Below are 16,446 nucleotides of genomic sequence, written 5' to 3'. Positions count from 1 at the left end.
ATATTTTGAGCAAACGCATGGATTGAATTCGATCTGAGTTGTCATGTTTATGTCCTAGGGGTTGAGTTTTATCAAAATAAAACATGTTAAACCTTTTCTTTCTTACCAAGGAGACATCAGTGTCAAGACCATGATTGAGATTAAATATGAGACTTGATGTGTGAAGACCCGAAATCAAGGTAAATACCACTTGTGAGCACACACATATATATATATATATATATATATATATATATATATATATATATATTAGTTTTTTTTTAGCACATTGCAGTTTTGTCAAATTAATTAAAAAAAATATTATTTCAACATTTGTATTTAGGACACAAATTAGCAATGAAACTAGCCTATCAATCGAGATGGTAAAAATTCTGAAAAAAACAAATAGATGACAGAATTCTCCTGTGATGCATGTATATACACTAAATAAATCGGTTTGAGTGTGAAAAGTGTTTTAAGGGATTCTTTAAAGTGTTTTCTTTTTTTCTTTTTTCTTTTTAAAGTGTTTTACAAAATACAAAATAGGTGTACACATCCAAAACCCGAAATGGGCTCAGGTGCATAAAAAGATAAATGAAAGTTTATAAAAGAGCTAAAAAATACAACCAGTCAAGTCTTGTGGATTGTGTCTGTTGAAGACCTGACTGGCTGAAATGTTTCAGAAATTAGCTTACTAAAGCTGCAATTTCAGTGTGCAGACATTATCTTTTTACAAAAACAACATTATCCATGATTCCGCAAAATAGACAAAAGCAAATTGTATCAAAAGAACGTGAATCACTGAAGGATGTAGGAGATTTAGTAGAAGCAAATCAACATGGTCCATATAAGGGATTTCCTCGAACGTCAGAAGTTATTACTTCTACAAATCCGTTTTGTACTTTCTGTGAGAGAGTGTATGAATGAAACATACGAGAGTGTTAGGGCTATATAATGTTCAAATCGCCTTGTTTTGGATAAAAATAAAATGACAGGTCATGCATAGACTATCTTGTCTCTTTGAATTTAATTTGTAGTTCTTTCCCTAATGAAAGCCTTAAAGTCTTTGAACCTTGACCCTTTTTCTTTTTCCTTTTTCTTGATTCACCTTGAAGCTGATTGATTTGGTTCATGGCTTATAACTCTTTAACAAAGAATATGAAAAAATAATGGAAAAAAGTTATTCTGGAAACAAGGCTGCTGCGCGGATGGGATTTACACTATACACACCATACACTTTACACCTACAGTAACAAAATACTGGCTATTTAAAAACTCTTCTTATAATAGTGAGTGCCACATTGTTCATCACATGGGATTTAGTCACCTGGTTAAATAACGCATAGTATATCTTATAGTAAATCCTGCAGGAACCTTAGCACAGAAACTCTGCCAAAAAAAGGATGAAAAGGGGCATAATTATGTGGCCCACCCTCTTATATGCTGAACATGACAGCAGTAGTACATATACAGCACAGGTCTTGACAAAGTGTTGCTCTAACCAGAGAAAGAATGCAAAGATATTGAATTTCTTGTTACATTATTCATAGAAAGAATATACAGTTTTATACCATATTTTATTCATGGATTTGCCCTCATACAATAATGCCTTATAAAAGAGTCTGTATGGAACAGAGGCGTGTGCTGGAGCTTAGTGCGGGACAGCTCTGAAAGGCCAATAGAAAGAGTTATTAAATGCACAGAAAGCAGAGACGGATCTAATACTAACTTAAAAACTGACTTAAGCAGAGTTTCTAGGAATGTATTACAGAGCCAGACATCAATTTCTTTATGATAATAATGTAATGTATGTTGGCTTACCAGTATACCAGACAAACAAGTAAAAAGACCTGTCTTATAATAGAGAAAATATGTTTGGAGTTTGGACACTCAATCAAAAGATCAAAATGTTGGTTTGTGAGGAGAATGTCCCTTGACGCACTGGAGACAGTTTCTGAAAGGAAAACACTTAGCAACATGCACACTTGCAGAAAGCACCCCACTTCTAAATGCATTCGGAAACACACTGATTGGACCACTATGCCATAAAGAATGACACCATTGATCATGTGATATATATGTATATATATATATATATATATATATATATATATATATATATATATATATATATATATACTGTATATATATATATACTGTATATATATCATATATGCTCCTGCTCTTCTGTGTTTATTTGTCTTAGTTAGACCATTTGTATTTATTTAATCTTCTATTTTAATGTAGTGTTATTTATGTATTAATTTTTCAATTAAAAAAAGTAGTTAATTTTTAATTGACTGTAAAGATACATTTCAGTTTTCATTTTAATTTCAGTTTAAGTTTTAGTTTTTCTATGTAGCTTTATTTTATTTCAGTTTCAGTACTTTAGTTTTTTTTTTAAATCTAAAATTAATTTAAGTTTAAGCTTCCAAAGCAATCATCTATATATATTTTCTATTTCAGCTTTTTTTCCAATTAACAGAAACTATTTTTAATAGTTTTAATTTTAGTTAAAAATAACAACTGGTTCTTAATGGTCTTAATAATTCAGATATTATGATTTCATCTTAGGGATCAATTAAATGTTGTCTTTTTTATCTTATCTTATGGTCTTAATGAGAGGTATTTGAGTAAAAAACAAAAATATTACAAATGTACAGTATTTTCTAATGAAGGCAAAGATGGCACTGAAATGACACCAACATGCCATAAGGGTGCAAGTGCATTGGATAACTTGCATTGGAATCAGGTTATTATTTACAAGTTGTAAAAAAGATGTGCGTCCATGTGTTAAAAAAAAAAGAAAAAAAGAGTCAAACAGATGGTGGAATGCGTTTATTAATGTGCCAGACTTTGAAAATAAATTTGAATTTCATGAAGTTCTTTTTAAATTGGGAGTCAGTCAAAACACACACTGAGTAAAACTCCAGGTGAGGTGGCACTATAACACAGCAGTCACCTGATGAATGGGGAACATTGCAATCAAATTTCAATATTTGGCATAGGAATACATATTCAGCAATGACAGATCTGTCATCAGAGAATCTAAAATGTTGATGAACAAATGTTTGGGAACTGAACTGCCCTCACAAGGGAAGATGTGTCTATATAAGTCTTTATTTGGGCCTAAAAAGGGACTTTTAAAATAATGGCAATCATATGCCAACAACAATGTTAATTATAAAAATGTTGCAGCAATGAGGCATGTATTTGTCTATTTTTAGGCCAGTAAGCAATTAAATATATGCTTTAAAGTGAGATTTTGAAGACTAAGGTTACCAAATGTCAACTAATAGGGAAAAACTTACTGTCCCTATTTACTGTAACTATTTAGCAATTGTGACCTACTTTCATAAAGATTTAAATTCAAATTTTAAAATTATACATATTTTTGTGTTGTTCTTGTCTTAAACAACAACAAAGATTAGACTATTGCTGACTATTGCATTTTGCAAAGGCGTCTTATATTTTTCCTACATAAACGTTATGGAAATTACGAATTGCTCTGAGAGGAAGATACATTCAGGATATTTCGGAAAATTTAAAAAGAAAAACTGAATTTCAAGCCAAAAACATTATAAGCAATGCCTTGAGCATAAACTGACACAAAATATGCGTCAACATGACTAATTCCAGGATGTTTAACAACAACAATATAGCATAATGTGAGATTAAATAATCTTTACATGGAAAAAGCCTGCATTTAAAGCCATTCTGACATTAGTACAGTGTCTTTATACAACATTCACCATGGCTGTCAGCACTAAATCTTCTACCATTTTACAGGAGACTCTACAGTAGTTGAAATTAGATTATGTTACTTGGGTATTACATGGAGATCACATTAGTCTCAGGCCTGACAAAATATAGTATTTTTCAAATAAATGATCCTGAATAATTTACATGAATTATCTTATATCCTCAAACTATGTTTCTTCTTTTCATTCTTATTCAGATCATGCCATGATTTTGAAGCAGTGTTCACCACAGGGAGATGTGGATAACATCAGAAACTTTAAGAAGCTATGAACCTTTCATAAAAAAAAAAAATTAAAAAGAAAAAATAGGAGAGGGAAAGAAAAACATTTTATCCAATATATGCTGGATAAAAAGAAGCATTTAGAAACATGATAGCAATAAGACAAACAAACCAACAATATATTCCTGAGAAACAGTGCTCTTGTATTTTCCCACAGGTGTCCTGTATGAGCAGTCAGTTGCAGTCGCTTTACATTCAACCAGTGAAGGACCTTCTGGGGCAATTCATGTCTCACTGAGGACCTAAAGGTCAGTGATTGATATAATGTCACATATATAGCCACCCTGTCTTCACTGTTAGACATTTTATCGTATTTTTGCGGTAACTTACTGGCAGCACTATTGCCAGTAAGTTACTGTAAGTTCCCCTTTACAGTAGCTTACCTGTAAATGTGTTTTACGGTAAGATGCCCTTACCGCAATTTAATTTTACAGTAAGATGCCCTTACCGCAATTAAATTTTACAGTAAGATGCCCTTACCGCAATTTAATTTTACAGTATGATGTCCATACCGCAATTTCATTTTACAGTATTACAGCCCATTTTACACTATTTTATTATTTATATTTTACATGAATGCTATTGAATTTAATAAATTCCAAAAAAGCGACTTGAGTCCATGTACATCAGCATATTCTTTATTCACTCTCACAATCAATTACATCCATTTTATTTATTTATTGTGATGCAACATTAGGCAAGGCAGTTTTATTTGTATAGCACGTCATACACTTTGGCAATTAAAAGTGCTTTACACAGCAAGGAATTAAAATAATCACAAAATAAAAGCAAGGAAAATTAAAGTGCCCCTATTATGGATTTTTGAAAATGACCTTTCATGTAGTGTGTAACAGCTCTAAGGCCTCGTTTACAAGTGAAATGTAACCCAATTCAGATTTTTTGCTCATATGTGACACAGATCGGATGTGTTCTATGACAGTGTAAACAGGAAAAAAAACACATGCATTCAGATATTTCGAGATCGGTTTCAGGCCTCATTCATATGTGAAAATAAATCAGATATAGTGATGCACCGATGTGAAAATTGAGGCCGATACCGATAACCGATATTAATATTGCTGTTATGGCCGATACCGATATTTGCCGATGTCGATATCTCTGTATAGAAAACAAATTGTAATGATTATCAAATAAAGAGCTATTTTCCAAAACACTTTTTTTTCTTTTTTTTTTTTTACTTTAGAAATGACTGATATTGGGCACCTTTACCTGTGTGCAAAATTTGTCACATACGACACACATGCATTATACTGCATTGCATATACAGTAATGTGTGCTGGTCAACTTGTCTAAAATTAAGAAACCCTTAGAAAACTGTAAAAAAAAAACAGGAACATTGTGTAAAATTAAGATAGGCTACTTTATTTATTATTCCAATATCCAAATATGATACTAAAAAATACCACAGGGAAAAGGGCTTCTATTTGTGACGTACTGTCTTTGCGTTTGAACATTGCACATTTTAAACAGGACACTCATTAACTGAATGTTAGCCAATACAAACATATTTATAGAAAACAGTTGACAATGAATAGACAGGAGTCCAATAATAGCATAACGAATCATTCTAAAAATAATAACAAGTAGCCTAGGCTATAAGACGAATCCGACATGCTGTGTTAACAGTAAAACGTCCGTCATTTAACGAATTTTAAAAACACGGATGGATAATACAAAATACTTTCTGATATTTTGACAGAAAAAAAACAGGCAAGAACAAAATTTAAACTTAGCCCGTCAATTTTTCATTTTACAATGATCTTCTCTCTCTGTGTGTGCGCGCGTCCGTGTTTGTGAGAGAGAGAGCTCGCGCAGCACTGATACAACGGTAGCCTACTTTTTAATCCATAAGTAACGAACGCGCTAGTTTTCATACAAAATAAATATGTAACATAATTAGGTAGGCTACTTTAGTTGTTATTAATACAATAACGTAACACATGAAGGCTATACATTTCTCAACACTGAGAATGAATCAATAAACGCCTGTTTCTCCACTCGCGCTTATCAGTAATCCACAAATCACACGTGCTGTCACTTTTGAGAAAAAATCTAATTCGAACGGGTATCAAATATCAAGCAATATATTCAAATATCTACGAGTCAAAAAACGATCAGTCAAAAATGTGTCATGAAGAGGAAAAAAACATAAGTCGCACTGGACTGCGTTAACAATGTTACGGACGGGACAGTTGACGTGAGCGCTCTGAAAGCTTTAAAACTTTCACAGAGACCTCAAACAGAAAGCACAAAAAGCCTGTCTTTAAATCTAATTTCGTTTTGTATTAATTGTATCTTAATTTTGATAAATGTTTCATCAACCAATTGCCTGGATTTAATTAAATAAGAAGTAAATAGAGTAGAAAATATTTAATCAGGACACGGAGGCGAGGGCGCGTGAACCTGGAGCGCGTCTCATAAATAAACCGAAATCTACCTGCTTCACAGACCGGAGACATATATAGAAAGCTTGAAATGTCTATTTTTAAACAGAACAATTCAAAACGAAAGAAAACAGACTGTTCTCTGCTTATGTCATCTGTATGAAATGTGTATTTATCTCAGGCACATTCACTACTGCTAAGATCGAGTCAGCATCGTCAACTTCATCTTCAACTTCACACGTCAAATATCGGCCTGTTCACATCGGCCATATTTTGACATCGGAACGATACCGATGTGTAAAAAAATGACCATATCGGGCGATATTATATCGGCGGCCGATATATCGTGCACCACTAATCAGATATAAATCGGATATGTGACGGATGGGACGGATGGCCTGTCGAAACGTTGTGTCGTCGTAGGAGAGGAATGTGGACAAACGAAAAAAAAAAAAAAAAAAAAAACTTTATTCTACTATTAATTTCCTTCTCTCTGGGCCTCGAGTTAGTTCACGTAGTATAACTGTGTTGTACGTCACACGTAGGCTCACTATTGGCCGACACTGGTCATGTGTGATGCGGGTGACGTACAATACAGAAGCGCTGCGCAGTTATACTACGTGAACTAACTCGAGGCCCAGAGAGAAGGAAATTAATAGTGGAATAAAGTAGTTATTTTTTGCTTGTTTTTTTGCGCACAAAAAGTATTCTCGTCGCTTTATAAACTTAAGATTGAGCCACTGTAGTCACTTGGACTATATTAACGATGTCTTTAATACATTTTCTGGGCCAGCAAGTTATAATGTCTTAGAAGCCTATGGAGGAGTGAGCCAGCTCTCAGATTTAATCAAAAATATCTTAATTTGTGTTCCGGAGATGAACGAAGGTCTTACGGGGTTGGAACAACATGAGGGTGAGTAATTACTGACAGAATTAAAATTTTTGGGTGAACTAACCCTTTAAATACCTATGCTAATCACTTTGTGGGCCACGATTATATATAACTGTGTCTATTAATGCAGTGTATCACTGAGAAACGTCCTGCTTGTGTCGTCCTTGTGATGGAGGTTCGGGTTGAATAACTAGTTCTTCCAGTGTTTCATTATTGGACTCGCGTTCGGATATGGTAAAATCGATGTCATTGTTCGTTACTGTGTTTAGTTTACGATGTAGGAAGCCTCAGGACAGCTGATGTTGTTATGGCAATGGGTGTTTTTGTTTAAGACACGCGCATTGTACGCAGTAAACCAATCACAACAGACTGAGCTGTCTGGCCAGCAGCATGTGGAAAGGAGGGATTTAGAGAGATTGATTCATCTGACGAGCCGTTTAAGAATCTTTGAAAAATGTGGTGATGTGCAAATGTATATTATGAGAAAATTCAAGTTTTTTTTACCTTTGATGCACGTAAACCTGTTGTAGGTAAGTGTTGTAGTAAATAGGATAATAGGGGCACTTTAAAACAGTTATAAAAAACAATAAAAAAATGTACAGTACAGTTATAAAATGAATTAAAAGAGTAAAAAGATAATACATAGATAAACTTCTCATCTGGCAATACACCGGTGTATCATATTTTTCACAACTCCCAGTTTTACTCTGAGATTTTCCCATGGTGATTACACTGTGTCTGTAGTGTTCTTGCGGCACGCCTAAGAAATCAACGTATCCAAAAAAACTGATTTTTCCCTAAAATCGTACATGAGAAGCTCTAGGACTGACTCACGGGGTAACCTCGGGTTCACTGCCCCATCAGTCCGCACCCCAAAGATTTGTCCGGAAGCTCTAGGAATGGAATCGAATCAGTCCGCACCCCACAGAACCTCGAGTTTAATTACACGTCAAACTCACTACTTCACCACAGACAGAGGTCATCAGCATGGGTTCATCTCTCAATTTCCCCAATTAAGTAATTTATGTTTGTCTCTTACCCAATTCGCAGTGCCATTTGAGTTCAGTTTAGAATCAAAAGGAGGATGCAAAAATAGAACTGAATTCATAACAAATCAAAGCAGGGATCATGACAATACGCAAAAAAAGCATCCCAGTTGGTCTTGACTGGCCTCCATACCGGTAAACCACTGATGGCTGATCTGAAAAAAACAACAAACAAAAAAAAAAACAGAGAAAATGTGTGAGAAATGGTTGAGTTTGGAGTTTTGGAGTTTATTTAATCTAAATTTGTTCATGGACAGATGAGGAATCACCTTGTGCAACAGCAGTTATTACCAGTCGAGTTAGTTTAAATAGTATAGCTTTATTGCACATCCCTTGTTAGGGAACTCTATTAATTGCCTGAATGTACAATTACGTTAAAGGTACACTGAGTAACTTTATGGCCCTTCAAACTTAAATCTGAAATAGAAAGCTTTTGTAACATTACAAATGTTCTTACTGTCACTTTAAGTCAATTTAATGCATCCTTGTCGAATTCAAGTATTAATTTCATTCAACAATCAAAAAAATACAAATAAAAAAACACTGACTGAACAGTAGTGCTTTCTATTTCAGATAAATGCTGTTCTTTTGAACTTTTTATTCAAAGAATCCAGAAAAATAATCAGAAATGTTTCTTGATTCACACAAGTTCTCCTAAAAAAAGTTATGCTGCAAGTACTGCAAGTTATGTTACAATATGTTAATCACATAATGCATCTGATAGTTAGTCAAAACATACTTACAAAGCCAAAGATGCTCAGTGCTGAGGCTCTTAAAAGAGCCTTTGGGCTGTAGTTAGCTCCTGTTGACAGGGAAAAGAGAGAAATAGAAGAAACATTATTTTTCAGCAATGATTATTGGCAAATGACTATATGTTATGAACATGATACATGACAGATCTAGGACTACTGCTAGATTGATCAATCAGACAGTTTTACCAATAATTGGCATAGAATTTAAACAAAATATTTTGCAATGAATATTTTTCAGTTAGTCTGCCTTTACATTGCTTTAAATGCATTACTATTTTAACATGTCATATTTCGGTCCTGTGCAGAGTGAATCCAGCATTTATACGTAGCTGTCTGTCACATCTCTTACATCGTGTCTACACTTTGTTAATGAGAGTTTTCGCGAGCCTGCATAATTCGGCACTGAATAAAAACTCCTGCGTTCTCCAGAGCGCGAAAACAAAAAAGCACAAATATGCACTGGAGCGTTTGGTTTGGCAAATCTGTTTCGCCAATATATTATAACAGTATCAAGTAACAGTATCAAAGTAGCAATCTCTTGCTTGCGTTTGAACCGGGCCGGGGGAGAGAGAGCGCGAGAGAGTGCCTTTGAGAAAACGCGCTAGGCCTAACTTACTTCCAAACGCATTTAACTGACGAGTAAAATATGCCATAACTGGTCGTAAAAAGGACAGAAAACCTTTGTTTGTGTAAATATTAGATTGGGTCCATCTACTGGAATAGGCAGTCAGTCAATTCTATGGCATTTAATGGGATATTAAAGCGGCAGTTTCGAGGAAAATTAGACTGTCCTGTGAGCTGTTATTAAAAGCCTATTCGATTTTATTATTTAAGTTACTTTCTTCATAAATTTAGCTATATTTAATTAGTATTGGTAATGGTTTACTTTGTAAAAGTAACTTATAAAATAAATGTGTTCAGTAAAAAGTACTTACCTCAGAAAAACCCTCAGTTTGCGTCAAGCGATCCACTCTCAGCAGGGACGTCCGTTATGAGCGCGCACTCGACACGTGACGTCACACAAACCTCAGTATACATTCTGCCAGGTTGTTGCGCGGGCTTTGCAACAATTTAAATTTTGTGAGGTGTAAGCAAAGTTTATATATATATATATAAAGTTTATATTAATAAAAATACAAAAAATACAAAAAAAAAATACATTTATATCATTTATATTGCCTGTATGGGAACCAGTTGTGAATTTTTGTATATGTATATAAACATCCTGTGTTTGCATAGCTTAAAAATGAGAATGCAGATTCATGATTTTCATCTGCAGAACAAGATGGGGGAAAAATATAAAACAGTATCATATGATATTTTAATATGCCTAAAACATAAATACAATATGCATATACAAATTTCAAAAAAATCTGTCTTCTTCATTTACAGTAGCACTACTGCTTTTGCGTAAACAGTAAAGTACTGTAAATTCCATATACAGTAAGTTACTGTAAATTTCATAAAAAATACCCATAATGCAGTGCATATTACAGTAGTTAACCGTAAATAATATAAGTGGTATTTTACTGGGCTTTTTTGCGGTAAGTAACTGTAAAATGACGGCAAAGTCTAACAGTGTTGTCTGTGTCAGCTGTCCAGTCAGGGACTGTGATTTCTGTTTTGAACAGGAAGTCAACCCTGGAGCAGTTTCATTTTTCAGCTATATATCTGGGTTCATTCCTGCCTAACTCCCAGCAACTACCATTAATGTAGAATGAATGCCTCTGGCAAAACTTGAGCTGCCGGAATCTGCCGGGTCTGAGTTTACCAGCATGCATCCATCTCTGCTGCATTAGAAAGAAAAAAGAAAGAGGGAGACATTCAGGGCCATAGCAGAGAGCCTGGAGATGGGTTGATTGAATTTAAACATCCACACAAAGCACAATAACAATTCATATTCCTAAATGATTGCCAAATGTTAAGTTCAACTGCAGTATATCTTTTGTTGCGTTGTTTGGACCTTCAATTCCCTCAAAATCAAAGAATCTGCCCTGATAATTTTTTAAATATACCAGTCACGGTTCCGGAGTGTATAAAGAAAGATTGTTGTTATTTTCTCATTGTTGTCTCTGTCTTTGCAGCTCAGAAAGTTGTGAATGTCAACAGAACAGATGCATTAAACTATTCATGCAATTTTCCCTAAAGCATGTTTCTGATAGCCACTTATTTTCAGATGGAGAACAAAAGAATGTTTGATGCCCTGCTTCCATTTAATAGCCTAAGGAAGTTCCAGTAATGCTTGTTTAACTATTTATCTGGTCTCCCAGGCTGTATTTAGAGGGTTTTGGACACTATTGTTAGCTGACCAGGCTAGTTAAGCTAGCAGACCAGATAAAAAAAGCTGAACACCAGCTTGGCCAGGCTTGAAGACCAGCTAAGACCAGCCAATTTTAGAAATCTAAAGAAAATTTTTTCACTATAAAGAGCCTTTTGTAGAGTGGAAAGTTTCCATGGATGTTAAAGGTTGTTCGTTTAACTATAGCTAGATGCCAATAAATAATCTTTTTTTAACCCTTTCACACGTAAGTTTAAAGGAGCTGTATGTAAGAAATGTATTTCAATTAATCATAAAATGGCCCTGATATGTCACTAGACATTAAGAAATCATGTTCATTTAAAATACTTATATCACTGACAACAGTAGTCCGGCCAGGATATTGTCATTTAAAAAGTGAAGTTGCAGCCCTCAACTGATGTTGATATTGTCATCTTGTGTTTTGGCCTGAAGCTCCATCCTCCACCTATCTACCAATCACAAAGTCAGTAGTGTTTCGGCATCGGGGTTGCCAGCTCTGCTCTAGTTACCAGCTACGTAGCAGCCTACGTTCCTGCTGGATCCTGCAGCCTATCTGGCAACCTCGAGTCAGGGGGAGGGGGAGGGAATACACCGCTCTACAGTAATTTGAAAGTGATTGCAGTACCAGTTTTGGCCACAATCTTACATACAGCTCCTTTAAAATATTCCTGGTAGAGGTAAATGCAGACTGGAGCAATGGGCGTGCCAGGAGGTCGGAAAGGAATGGGGCGTGCCAGGAGGAATGGGGCTTAGTAAGGTCTTTACAATTGCACGCGAAAGCTTCCTGATCCGCATAAAAGCGAGCCATAAACTTAATCACTTTTGGCCAACAAACAATTATACAAGACCAAATACATTTCTTTCACTGAAAATAGCAATAATGATATTGAGAATACATTCAAAAGTACGTTACCTTCGAAATTTAGGGCGCGGGTTACATGACGTCATCACCACCGCGACTTTTTTTATTAAATCATTAAAAAACAAATTAAATTATTATTTTAAAGATAAAAATGTCTCCTGACACTATTAAAGTCAGACTAGTTTTGTACTTTCATTTAAAGTACATACAAACTAATAGTAATGTTATTTTTATAATCATGGTACAGCAAATGTTTTTGCTTTATAAAGGCATACATATATGTGTGTTTGATCAAACACTCACCATATAATTATAAAATGAAGTAAAAACGGTTTAATAAACTTCTTTTAAGTGACATTAATCAATTAAGCAAAACAAACACCATTTTATCCAAAAAACATTTATTCAGTTGTCATTTTTACAATTCATTTTTTTGAAACGTCAATTGAATTTGTCATCAAAGGCTTGTGTTCTAAGTCAAAACTCATTCCTTCACTGATTCATACTATAGTAGCAACTGTCCGCACAAATGAACAGTCTAAAAACTCAAATGGTGTCTTAAGAATAAAAAATAAAAAATGAAATTCTATGGCATCATTTGAACCTTTCATATAAACAAAATTAATACATTTCAGTAGTTTTAAAGCTGTTGAGATAATTGAAAAACTTTTGTCCCGAAATTTGCATGTCAGGGTGGCACAACTGCAAACATGGTTATTTTATTATGGTAATTAATTACAGTATACATAATAATGCATCGTTCAGAGGAGCATTAATGATGAGTGAAAAGAGTTGTAGATCTCTCTAATACTGGTAAAAACTGCTTTCAAGTATGGGTAGGTTGGTACACTTTCCATATCAGTTGAATTTTGTTTACAAAAATGTTTACAACTGAAACTTGTTTAAATTTCAAAAAGTCAAAGTTAATGACTCAAAAATAAAAATAAATAAACAAATAAAAATGAAGAAAACATCAGTTTTGAAAAGATTTTGAGATTTTTAAAAAACAATTTTTGAAGGTTTGTCAATTACACACACACACATATATACACAATACACATTATATATATATATATATATATATATATATATATATATATATATATAGCATTGATTTAGCACAATAGGATTTTATAAATGTCTAATAATGTCTATAAATGTCTAATAAACTGCACGTCAAGCATGTTGTCTGTCATTTCCTCTATGTTGTTCTTGTAATGTCCGACACAAAGGAGTAAATATGCTCGAGTCAGCAGGAGGAGCAGTCTAAATAGAACTAAACATTTTATGCTATATTGTGCACTAATCATACTTGGGTGCATCTGAACTTTTTCACAAAGACCAACACTGGGAAGTTTAATGTTTATTAAAAATAAGGAGCAAGGAAAGTCTTCTAAAATCTAAGGAGTTGAAACTGAAGGTGAGGGTACAGCGTCAGTGCAGGGAGTCTTCAGGATCCACTGAATCCCTTTCTGCTTCTCGTGTTGAAAGAGATAAAGGAGACAAAAACGGGACAAATTATAGTAGCATTACATGTTGTGGTATTTAGTATTATTTCCCATTTAGTCTAGTGTGATTTGTTTTTGTAAATGGCTTGCTGCTTTTAAGCATTGTTTTTAATCTCACGAATAAACTTCCATTTCCCTTTCCCATCAATCCAAAAATCAGCTGAGCTGAAACATAATATCTATAGACAGGTAACGTTAGCTTACAGAAACACGCCTAAAAAAACTCCACCCATACGTTTTTGTTACTCAATTAATAAAATGCATTAATAGAACGGTTTTAACCATTAGTCTGTTCGTGGTTTGTTATGCACTACTAACTTTATCCAGTGACCTTTCTTTTATCTGATAACGTCCCCTAAAACTACTAATAAAATTTAGAGAGCAATAGTAAACTAGCATGCTTTAATACACAAGTTAATTTGATTCAGATGTACTGATAATATACAATCTTATTCTTTAAACGTCTTACCTTTTAAAAGTGCATCACAAACGGTCTGTTCTACCGCGCTGCTGCTGCTTTCGGGAAATATTGAGAGGCTCCACGAAACTCCTTTGACCAATCATAAAACCTCTTGCCACGTCCCGACCTCTTGCCACGCCCCTACCTCTCGCCACGCCCATTACTCCAAGCTGCAGCTACCCCTGTCTCAAATTCTGGCTGACCCCCCAGCGTGAGTTTTTCAAGGCGACCGTTATTTAGAATGTTTCCATGGTTTTTTATTCAAAATACTCACAAATGTGTTAGCTAGGGCATGAAATATCTGATATTCCGATTGTCAAATATATGCAAGTGGAACTTTTGTTGTTTAAACACCTTTATAACGATCGCGTTAGTTGAGCTGTAAGCGCCGCCATGTTAGTTTGTGCCGCACACGCAATTCAGAGAATCAGATCTGTTGGATTTACAACACGTGAATTCATCCACTTCTCCCGAAATACATAAAAGTAAGTGGCTGGTGAACTAGAAGAGGAATAGAGTAAACTTTAAAGTTACTTACACAATGTGTATCTGATATGAAAACGTGTTTAATTATAATGGAAATTATTATTATTGCCTCTTCCATAGACATCAGTGTGTATTTTACAAACTCTAATTGTATTGTTTTTTTTAGTACTTATGTGAATTTATATGTCTGAAACCTAAAATAAACATTATTTGGTTGAAAACACTGAAAAGTTGTGATATATATGACAGTTCTGAGCGCTCCTGTCTCTGGCTCATCGCCAGCCAGGCTGAGCCAGCGCGCGAAGGCACATTTGAATTTAGCAGTTGATCACGTCATGCACTGACCGTTCTAATCACACTGGTGTGATCGTAGGCTCCAGCTAGGGACGAGCCTAGACTGATCACACCGGTGTGATCGTACGTGCGAATAACATAAGAGTGTATGCGCTCCTCTTCTTTTGTATTGTTGTTCATTCCTTTATTTTTTTTCAAGGTCAGTTATATATATATATATACGCTTTATTAATCAGTACATCATCAAAAGAGATGCAGAAAAGAGTTATTTCATGAGATATCCTCAGTAGGAGGTTATATAATTATTGTAATAATAATAAGTATTATATAATGTATTTCATGCTTTGTGTTTGACCCTTTATGCTTTATACCCTTTATCTATTCTCTCTCTCCTCTGGTCTATGACAGGAAAATGGCGAGCCACATATCACACTGCAGGTGTAACAAAATTGCATTTCAAGGTGTGTATTCGTCTGGTTGTTAATTATTACAACTTTCCATGTAAGTGTCTCTATTAGCCAGCTCTATCAAGATGCGTTACGTTTTATGAATATGTCACCTGCACAATTAAATGAAAAACGTGTCTTGGGAGCCGTTGCTGATGTTTTGTTCTGTTGGGTTTTGCTTTAACCAAGTGTTCTTAGAAAAATAAAGCAGATGATTTCATCTCCTCTCACTAGAATACGGCTTTAATTAATCACAAAGCTTCGTGTGAACTATGATGTGACTGATCCAGTGAATCTCCACAGATAAAGAATTCAAGAAAATGTGAGGACATGTCTGTTCCTGTTCCGATGCTGTAAAAAAATGGATGGGGAAAGTACTTGTGTGGTGGGCATTGCGTCTTGTGAGTTTCTGTTTTATCCAAATCTGAAAAGGCTTCAGGTCTTTAAAGTTAAAAAACTGTCATAGAGTGTTGGGGTGCACATTCCCAATGCACAAGCTGCTCCTAATTTAAAGTAAAATTACAAAAGTAAAATGACAGTCAAACAGTAGCAATACTAGCCTACACTGAAGTTATTTATACCAAAAATAAATTAAAATGATAGTTCAGTTCTTTAATGAATTGCAAACAGTAATGAACAACGTAAAATGCTTTGCCGAAACTCGTGTCAGTATTATTATAGTTTTTATTAATATTTTAAATTAGTTTTTATTTATATCTATTTTAGTTTACGTTTTAGTCATTGTGCTTTCATCTTTTTAATAATTTCTATTTAGCTTTAATTTATTTTATTTCTGTTTTAGCTATTTTAGTACTTCAGTTAGTTTCCCAGGCAACATGTTTATAATTTCTATTTAGCTTTAATTTATTTTATTTTATTTCTGTTTTAGCTATTTTAGTAGGCTACTTCAGTTAGTTTCCCAGGCAACATGTTTAAGTAATATTTTTTCATCCAATATGTTTTCATGTCTTTCAT

The 16,446-nt window shown here is 34.3% G+C and overlaps 1 long non-coding RNA gene across 1 annotated transcript; it reads left to right on the top strand.

Annotated features, from left to right (window-relative positions):
- Positions 1-45: 45 nt before the first annotated feature.
- On the top strand, positions 46-16,187 carry LOC309505235. The gene is made up of 4 exons (XR_014208373.1): positions 46-179; positions 4,179-4,269; positions 15,434-15,486; positions 15,775-16,187. It is a non-coding gene; the product is annotated as an uncharacterized lncRNA (long non-coding RNA).
- The last annotated feature ends 259 nt before the right edge of the window (positions 16,188-16,446 follow it).

This window comes from Leuciscus leuciscus (genome assembly GCF_965113295.1).
Source record: "Leuciscus leuciscus genome assembly, chromosome: 8".
Classification (NCBI taxonomy): domain Eukaryota; kingdom Metazoa; phylum Chordata; class Actinopteri; order Cypriniformes; family Leuciscidae; genus Leuciscus; species Leuciscus leuciscus.
Note: the sequence above shows the minus strand (reverse complement) of the source record. Positions and strands in the feature narration are given on the sequence as shown.